General features: G+C 44.2%; 1 long non-coding RNA gene and 1 other non-coding gene across 2 annotated transcripts; both read left to right on the plus strand.

Moving 5' to 3' along the window:
• Window positions 1-3,961: 3,961 nt before the first annotated feature.
• LOC110330956 lies at window positions 3,962-5,467 on the plus strand. The gene is made up of 3 exons (XR_002380975.2): window positions 3,962-4,040; window positions 4,260-4,321; window positions 4,787-5,467. It is a non-coding gene; the product is annotated as an uncharacterized LOC110330956 (long non-coding RNA).
• LOC115065292 lies at window positions 4,432-4,552 on the plus strand. Its single transcript, XR_003845078.1, has one exon. It is a non-coding gene; the product is annotated as a small nucleolar RNA SNORA26 (small nucleolar RNA).
• Window positions 5,468-8,280: the final 2,813 nt, after the last annotated feature.

The following is an 8,280-nucleotide window of genomic DNA, read 5'->3' on the forward strand; positions in this document are numbered from 1 at the left end:
TAGACCAGGCTGGCCGCAAACTCAGAGATCTGCCTGCCTCTGCCTCCCAAGTGCTGGGATTACAGGCGTACACCACCACACCCAGCTCGCTCTTTCTTTCTTTCTTTCTTTCTTTCTTTCTTTCTTTCTTTCTTTCTTTCTTTGTTTTTCCTTCGTTGTTGTTATATGAGACAGAGTTTCTCTGTTGTACCACTGGTTGTCCTAGAACTCCCTCTCTGTAGATCAGATTAGCCTAGACCTCACTGTTTAGACCTCACTGTTTAGACCAGGTAGATCCAGAACTCAGAGATTCACCTGCCTCTGCCTTGAATGCTGAGATTAAAAGTGTATTTTCACCCCTGCCTGACATGTCTTACCGATTCTTTAACAGCTCAATAGATCAGAGTAAATGAAAATCCATATGCAACTTGGGGGAGGGGCATACAAGCACCGTAAAAGCACTGCTCATCTATAAGTGGTCATAAGCATAGTTCCAGGAACTTGAGGGAAAACAATTGTTTTTCTGTTGTCATTGCATTGTTTACACGGTGACAATGTGTGCGAGCGGTAATGGTTGCTCTTTGTAATGGCCCACTTCTAGGGTAAATACAACAATGGCATTACAACACTCATAACTTGATCTGTTCTGGACTAACTTAAAGGAAGCGGGGCTGGAAAGATGGCTCAGAGGTTAAGAGTACTGGCTGCTCTTTCAGAGGTCCTGAATTCAATTCCCAGCAACCACAAGGTGTGGCTCACAACCACCTATAATCAGATTTGGTGCCCTCTTCTGGCCTGCTGTATACATAATAAATAAATAAATGTAATGAACCAAACAAGAACAAAAAACAAAGAATGTGGTATCGGAGTCAGTGTTTTAGTTTCCTCGCATTTGCGCTGGAGAGAAAGGCTTAGTTAGCAAGCACAAGCTTTTATAGCCAAGTCTGGTGAGCTGAGTTAGGTCCCTGAACCCCAAAGTGGAAGAGGAGAACCAACTCCCCAGAGTTGCCCAGTCTGTTCTGACACCCGCAAGTGCACCACTGTAGCTCTCCCCCTCCCCAATAAAATCAATTTCCCTTATCTAATTAATCAGAGTGCATTTGTAAATATAGAGGTCAATACTATAAAGACATGTACAAAAGATTAGTTATTAGAGGCCCTCTGGCTTTCATCACCTATAAACCTAACTTGGCTCAGAGCAGGGAGGTTAATAAACACCACACAGAATTCTCCTGGCCACATTCTTTCAAAGCCCAGCTTTACCTCTGAGCTTGGGCCCTTTTTTAGTAATTTTAAAAGTGGTATTGGCAAATTTATGTTTTAAAAGTATTAGAGACCGGACAGATGTTTATATGGCATTTCCTGTGTAATGCTAAGTTCTGCTAGGGTCAAAATTTAGGGACACTTAGGAATGTTTTTTTAAAATAGTGTTTTTATAAGTGTCCAAATTATGTTCAGTATCTGAGAACCGAGCAACTGGTGTATTAAAGATGCAGAGTACCAAGCTCTCCCAGGGAGCATTTAAAATCATTCTCCAGGACTTGAGACATGGCTCAGCACTTAAGAGTATTGGTTGCTCTTCCAGAAGACCCACGGTGCCACCCAGCAGCCATCTGGTAATCTGACATCCTCTCTGGCCTCCCGGCCACCAGACACACTCATGGTATGCAGACATACACTCAGGAAAAATGCCCACACATAAAAAATAAAAATAAATCTTTTTTTTTTTTTTTTTTTTCTGTTTAACCACTGTCTGGTAATACGGCCTGGAACTCTGTACCTCTAGCAAGCAGACCAGGGGATTCATTTCTTGCACTAAAGTTTAACAGTCAAACCTTCAAGAACATGTGAAAGACAAAAATAATAGCAGTAGAAATAATCAGTCAAACCCTATAAGGGGCAAACTTTCAGGGAGTGGTCTGGTCTCTAGAGTTAAAAACTAGAGTGTGGTTGTCTGTGTCTGCCTGTGATCCCTGCAAGCAAGGAGACCAGGAGGTCAAGGCTAGCTGTGGCTACATACGAGGGATTCAGAGTTACAGACGGGACTGGAGCATCCAGAAAACAGACTACACAAAGTCCAAAGAACGCCTAGAAAACAGACTACACAAAGTCCGAAGAACGCCTAAACAGATTGCTGGTCCTTATAAGACATGCTGCATGATACAACATGAAGAAAGCTTGAAAGCAAGTTTCAAATGAAGAAAGTATAGTTTTAAAAGGACCAAGTATGCCCAGCGGGGCAGTGGTGGAGTACATGTTTAATCTCAGCACTTGAGAGGCAGAGGCAAGAGGATCTCTGTGAGTTCAAGGACAGCCTGGTCTACAACACAAGTTCTAGGACAGCCAGGGAAAACAGAGAAACCCTGTTTCAAAATAACAACAACAAAAAAGGGCACATGTATGATTCCATTCCTATGAAAAATTTAGAAGAGATGCTTTCCAATTAAAAAAAAATGTACTATTTGCTTTTATGTGTAAGTGTGTGTCTGTGTGAATTTGTGGGTGTCCAAAGAGGACTGGAGCTGGATGCTGGAGTTACAGGTAGTGGGTGCTAGGAACCTCTAAGAGAAGCAAGTGCTCAACTGCTGAGCCATCTCTCCAGCCCCACTGGGTTTCTTTTTCCAATAAAACACTGACTGCAAATGACCTGGGAGTAGACAATGGAGATGATTATAAAACTTTGACGAATATTAAAAAGCACAGATTTGTACACTTAAAAGGGTGACCTATAGCATTTGTGTTCAATTTCAAAAAGTTACCTAAAAAGTCAAAATAAGTTGATAAAGTAGGTCATCATTTTTTTTTTTTCTAGACTAAAAGAGGCTGTAAAGATACGCAGGCGAGCATGATGAATAGATCTTAAGTCCTTATTCAAAGGAACGCATTACGCATTGTAAAGTAACATTGTATCACAATAGTTTGGTGTGAACTTGGAGCCACTGTTTATTCTAGCAATCACATTGGCATTGTCCTCAGGCAAGATTGCCTCTTTTCTTTCGAAATAAATACCCCTTCTCGCAAACACACAAAGATGATAGATGAGTATGTGAAGCTCAGGTCTGGAATGAACGGCTGGCTTTCACCTGAGAGAAGAACGCAGGAAGCAGGAACGTGGCTCTTTGAACTTTTCTGTTTTTAATATAAGTTTGGAAATTTATTTTTTTTCCAATTAAAAACCGTGCCAATAAAATCATCTCAAACCATGGAAATTCTCATTAAAATAAGTTAAGCATGCATCCAGGCCTGGTGGGGAAGGGTTGTTGTCCCTTCTACTCAGGAAGCTGAGGCAGAAGGACGGAAAGTTCCAGTCTTGCCTGGCAAAATTAGTGAGACCTAGTTTCAAAGTAATAAGGGTTTGCGATCGGAGATGCCAGGCTCTACTTTCAATACAGGACCACTAAAAACAAGTCAAAGGAATAGCCTAGGTGGAGAGTGGTGTGCATGCCAGCAATCCCAGCACGGAGCGCTGAGGATAACAAGCTTGAAGCATACCCTGAGCTACACAGCAAGTTAGAAAGCAGTGTGGGCACTTAGGAGAGACCCTGTCTCAAAATTAATGATAAGGGCTGAGGAGGTAGCTCTGTGGTAGAGCTCTGTTGAGAACTGCCTCGCCTCTCCTGCAACACTCCTCCTTGGTATTACTTTCCAGGAACACAGAAAAAGGCAGCTCCTCTCGGGGTTAAGGAGGGGCCCTGGGAGTGAACTAGCTGAACAAGAAGGGATTCTAAGTCGGAAAACACCTAGCACCCGCATAGCTTCAGGAAAGGAATGGTTTGGACTCAGAGCAACCACAACGCTTTCCAACACCGCAGTGGGTGGAGAACTTGCTGCTTGAAGTCAACGGCCCCATCCTACCGGGTCCGAAACGTCCCAACGATTGGCTTCCCATACCAGCCCCGCCTACAGTCTTTCTGACGATTGGCTTGCTCTCCTTTTCCTGTTCTGCCCCCTCCAAACGACCCACTGATTGGTTGCAGGTCTCGGGCCAGCTCCGCCCCTCTCCCCGGTGACTGTATTAGCGCAGCGCGCACCGGCTCGGTCTTTCCGTCCCGGGCTTGGTGGTGAGTGTCCTCGCGGGAGGGGGTCAGGATGTCCCCGTGTCCCCTCGAGCTTTGCCCGCCCCGAGCTCAGCTGCTCCCGGCGGCCAGAACGGAGGGGTAGAGCAGTTCTCGGCGGCCCGCGGGGCGGGCGGCCGTGCCCAGCCCGGGGCTGCGCGAGACACAAAGCCCTCTGCGCCGTCCGACCCGGGAGCCCTGACCACCGCCCTTTTCCCTCCGCAGGCCGACCCACCGGAGCCGATCCCCACTGCCCAGCCGTGCTGCTGCCTCGGACACAAGCACAGGTACGTCCCGGCATTGATCGGAGGCAGGCCCAGGCCACGTGGCGGAGAAGACTCGGGTTCCGGGCCTGCCTTTGTTGAGCTGCGCAGGTCCTCCCCAGTCGCCCTTTCCTGTGCCCTTTTAAGGTTGTCGCGGTACTTTAAGAGGCTAACACAGAAGGGTAAAGGAACTCTCCATTAAACCCAGAGAGGAAAGCTACACCTCCTCTCTGGATCCTGTCTGGAGTCACAAATTAGCCAGAAGCTACATTTGAAACTTGAATGTGTGCATTTTAGGTTCTGGCGATTGCTAGGTAGTGACGTGGTATAGGATTTTTAAAAAGTGGCCTACGCGGTTTAATTTGATTGGAGGGAAAAGTTCAGGAGACAAGAATACATTCGCTTTTCTAGAAATGAGATTTTAGGTCAGCTGAAAAGGATATTGTTCAGTATTTTCCACTCATGTGAAACATTTTTATTCTTTCGTAGGTTGACAACTACGAGAAAGAAATTCGTGACTGAATGGATCCAAGGTGAAGTATTACATGTGGTAACCAGGCTTGCCTGTATTCCACCTTAGGATTAGTGTCCAAGCTGAAATAGGTGAAGTCCATTTTACAGATAGAGTGAGGGCCATGTGAGTTTCCTTGGATGGCCTTGTAACTGATTACCCTGAAGGTAGTTTCCTAAAGTTTTTATCAATGTACTAGGATCCTGCCCCACCCCTTCTGCATGTCTAGCTGTCCTAGAATCAGATCCACATGGCTATGACATGCTGGCGGTTTTAAAGATGCAGACAAACAAGATTTCATGCTAGCTCATTAGAATGTATCTGGACTTCATGCTAGGACAAGTTCTTTGCTAGTAACCAGTCACGTGCTAGCAATTGAGGTGTGTTGACCTGTATATTGTTGCCTATGAGTAATTTTCCATAATCTTAAATAAAGCACTTTTCCTGTGTCAATTCCATGGCGGTCTTTTTCTTTCTGTAAGTAGTCACTCGTTCTTAACTACTGGTTTGCGGGGAGTCAATCACTTGGAGCAGTCTGTCCTTCCACCATGTGTGTGCGTCCCTAGGATTAAACTCTGGCTGTCAGGCCTGGTATCAGCCACTATTAGCTTTAGGGTTGCTTCTTAGCATTGTTTTTCCCTTTGGCCTTCCAAGCTTCTGTATGGTGCCTATTGAACTCACAATTTATATTCATCTAGACCCCGTATATGTGATGCAAGGGATATAACTTGTCCTTAGGCTGCATGGCACCTTTTTACCTGTGCCTCTTAATTTTCAGAAGTGGTTTCATTTTAAAAGAAGCCAGCTTCAAGGATACAAAGTTGGGTGACTATGCAGGGAGACAATGGGAACTGTTAAAATTGTGTCTTAGATATCAATTCTATTTATACCATAGCTTTAAAGTTTTAAAAGTTCTCTGACCAAAGTAGGCAAAACTCCAGCACAGTTCCATATGGGCTACATTGTACCCAGTGCGGAGTAGCAGTGGTCAGGGATAGTGCAGAGCCGAGTTCCATTACTATAGGCTGCTGGTAGCTGTTATAAGATACTCTGTAACTCTTGGTCTTTTTTTTTTTAAAGTGAGCAGCCTGTAGATGTGCCTCCATGATGACAAAATCTTAAGGGGGGTGGTATGGGTGGGAGCAGGAGGATGGGACATTACCATTACCCTGCTTTTAATTGGGCCAGTGAAACATCAGTAAGATGAGCAGGAGTCTAAAACTACCTGGTGGCATCTGCACTAGCCAGAAAAAGGACACAAGCTGCATTAAATTGAAAAGTATAACTTAAGAAAATTCAAAACAGGCTGGAGAGCTGGCTCACGGTTTAGGACCACTTGCTGTTTCAGAGGGCCTGGGTTTGGTTCCTAGTGCTCACGGAGGCTCACAACCTCTAGGGGGTCTGACACCCCAGGAAAGCTTGGGGTGCACATGCATACATGTAGTCTTAAAAATGTCAAAACTTACCTTGTGTATGCATTTATGTTGTGATTTCAATGCTTAGGTTGCAGTATGACAACACAAAGATGGGAAAGGAAATGGGTATATGTTTGCTGGATTTTGAGTGTGTACTTGGTTCAAAGTAAAGTCCATTTAAAGCAGAAATGAAGTTGAAATATTACAAACAAGTGAAATTATGGCATTTTGCAGGGGTAGAGGTCATAAAGGGAGCAGTAGTTTTGATAGTTTTAACTGCTCCCCAGTTCTCATAGCCCTTAGAGCCATGTACCCATGGAACCAGTGGAAGATGTTCAATATATTACATGCTATGCCTGTTGGTATGCCTCAGATTTCAGCTCTCTGATTTTATATAAATGCTGTCAGTGACAGCATTGATGAGGGCTCTGGAGGTGTAACAGTCACAGGCACTATCTGCTTCTCAGGCTTCCTAATACAGTTGAGACCCCCTAACCATAATTACTTCATTGCTACTTCATAACTAAGTTTGTTACTGTTACAATTGCAGTGGAAATAACTGATACGCAGGATATGACCTGTGACCCCCAAGTGGATCTGGGCCCACAGAGAACCACTGTTTTGAACCAAGTTACAGCCAATACTAGTGATAGCTACTGTGGTTGATTTCTCAAGCTGCTCATGAAGGGTTAGAGCAGACAAAATACAAATAACCTGTGGGAGTTGCAGGCTTAGGGTTCTTAACACCTCGGCCTTCTTTTTCCCATCTACTAAAGTATATATTTCCCTAATTGTTCAGTGAATAGGGTAGTTGAAATCCCACACAGGTAGACAGCACCACAAACCACAGACTCCTAAAAACTGACCTTGGGCCATACATGAGCTAGCTAGTTTTATTCACAACAATGAGGCAAGTTCAAGGACAGCCAGGGTAAAAACAAAACATGCACAAACACTTAAGAGTGAAGTAGTTTAAAGTTAACAGTTTTTGTGTTGGAACTCACTGGGAACCTCAAAATACAAGAGATTGATAGAGTAGGTCTTAAAGTGCACACTGATGTCTTCAATCAGTGTGGATATCTATAATTCTAGTTCCCTGAAACCCATACTGCAAATACTATTTTTGGAGTTGAGTGTTAACACACTGAAAGCAATATTTTGTAAGCCTTAAATGTTTTACTTAGTTCCCAGGTCAAAGTCTGAAGGTTATTTTTGTTGTATGTGTAGGTGTGTGTTTTTCCTGCAGGTAAGTAGGAAAAACACTTCGTGCTTGCCTGAGGGCGCAAGGTCTCCTGGAACAGAACAGTTGTAAGCAGCTTTGTGGTGCTGTAACCAAAGCAAGTGGCCCCTTTGAGAGCAGCAAACATTTAACCATCAACCTATTTCCAGGCCCCATGTCATTTTTGTTTGCTTTTGTCTGCTTTGGGGACAGAATCTCATGTCACCCTGGTAGGCCTGGAACTCTAGCCGAGGATAACCTTGATTTTCTGATCCTCCTCACAACCTCCCAGTTTTAATGTGGCGCTTGGGATCGAACTTAGGACTTGAATGCTAGGCACTCTGTCAGCTGAGCATGCGTCTCAGTCCATCCATACAGTACTAGCATCCGAAGAATGACTGATGCTGCTGCTTATGCAACAGATAGATATTGTTTGAAAACGTGCTCGTCTGTTGATGGACATTTGGACTGGCTCCTTTTGGCTATTGTGAATTTTAAAGCTCTACCTTGATGTGCAAGTATCGGTCTGCATCTTTTCAGTATTTACTGAGAAATAACTTGCTTTACACAGGATTTCTGCTTTTAATCTCCGAGGAGCCGTCCTGCTTTTACTATGGTTAGCCCACCACCTCACTAGGAGAGCGTAAGCACTTCTCACTCTTAGGAACCTCCCCACTCAAGGATTATGGTATTAAGTATAAGGTTCTTAAAGATAATTTGGAATTACTTGCTAAGTGAAGGAATTTGAAGGGCTCCCATTACCTTTGGGGTAGGGGGAATAAGGACTTTGGTAAGTGTTTGCACAGGAAAGATACTTCAAACTATAAATGTTGCCTTA

The sequence above is a fragment of the Mus pahari genome, chromosome 13 (assembly GCF_900095145.1).
Source record: "Mus pahari chromosome 13, PAHARI_EIJ_v1.1, whole genome shotgun sequence".
Lineage (NCBI taxonomy): Eukaryota > Metazoa > Chordata > Mammalia > Rodentia > Muridae > Mus > Mus pahari.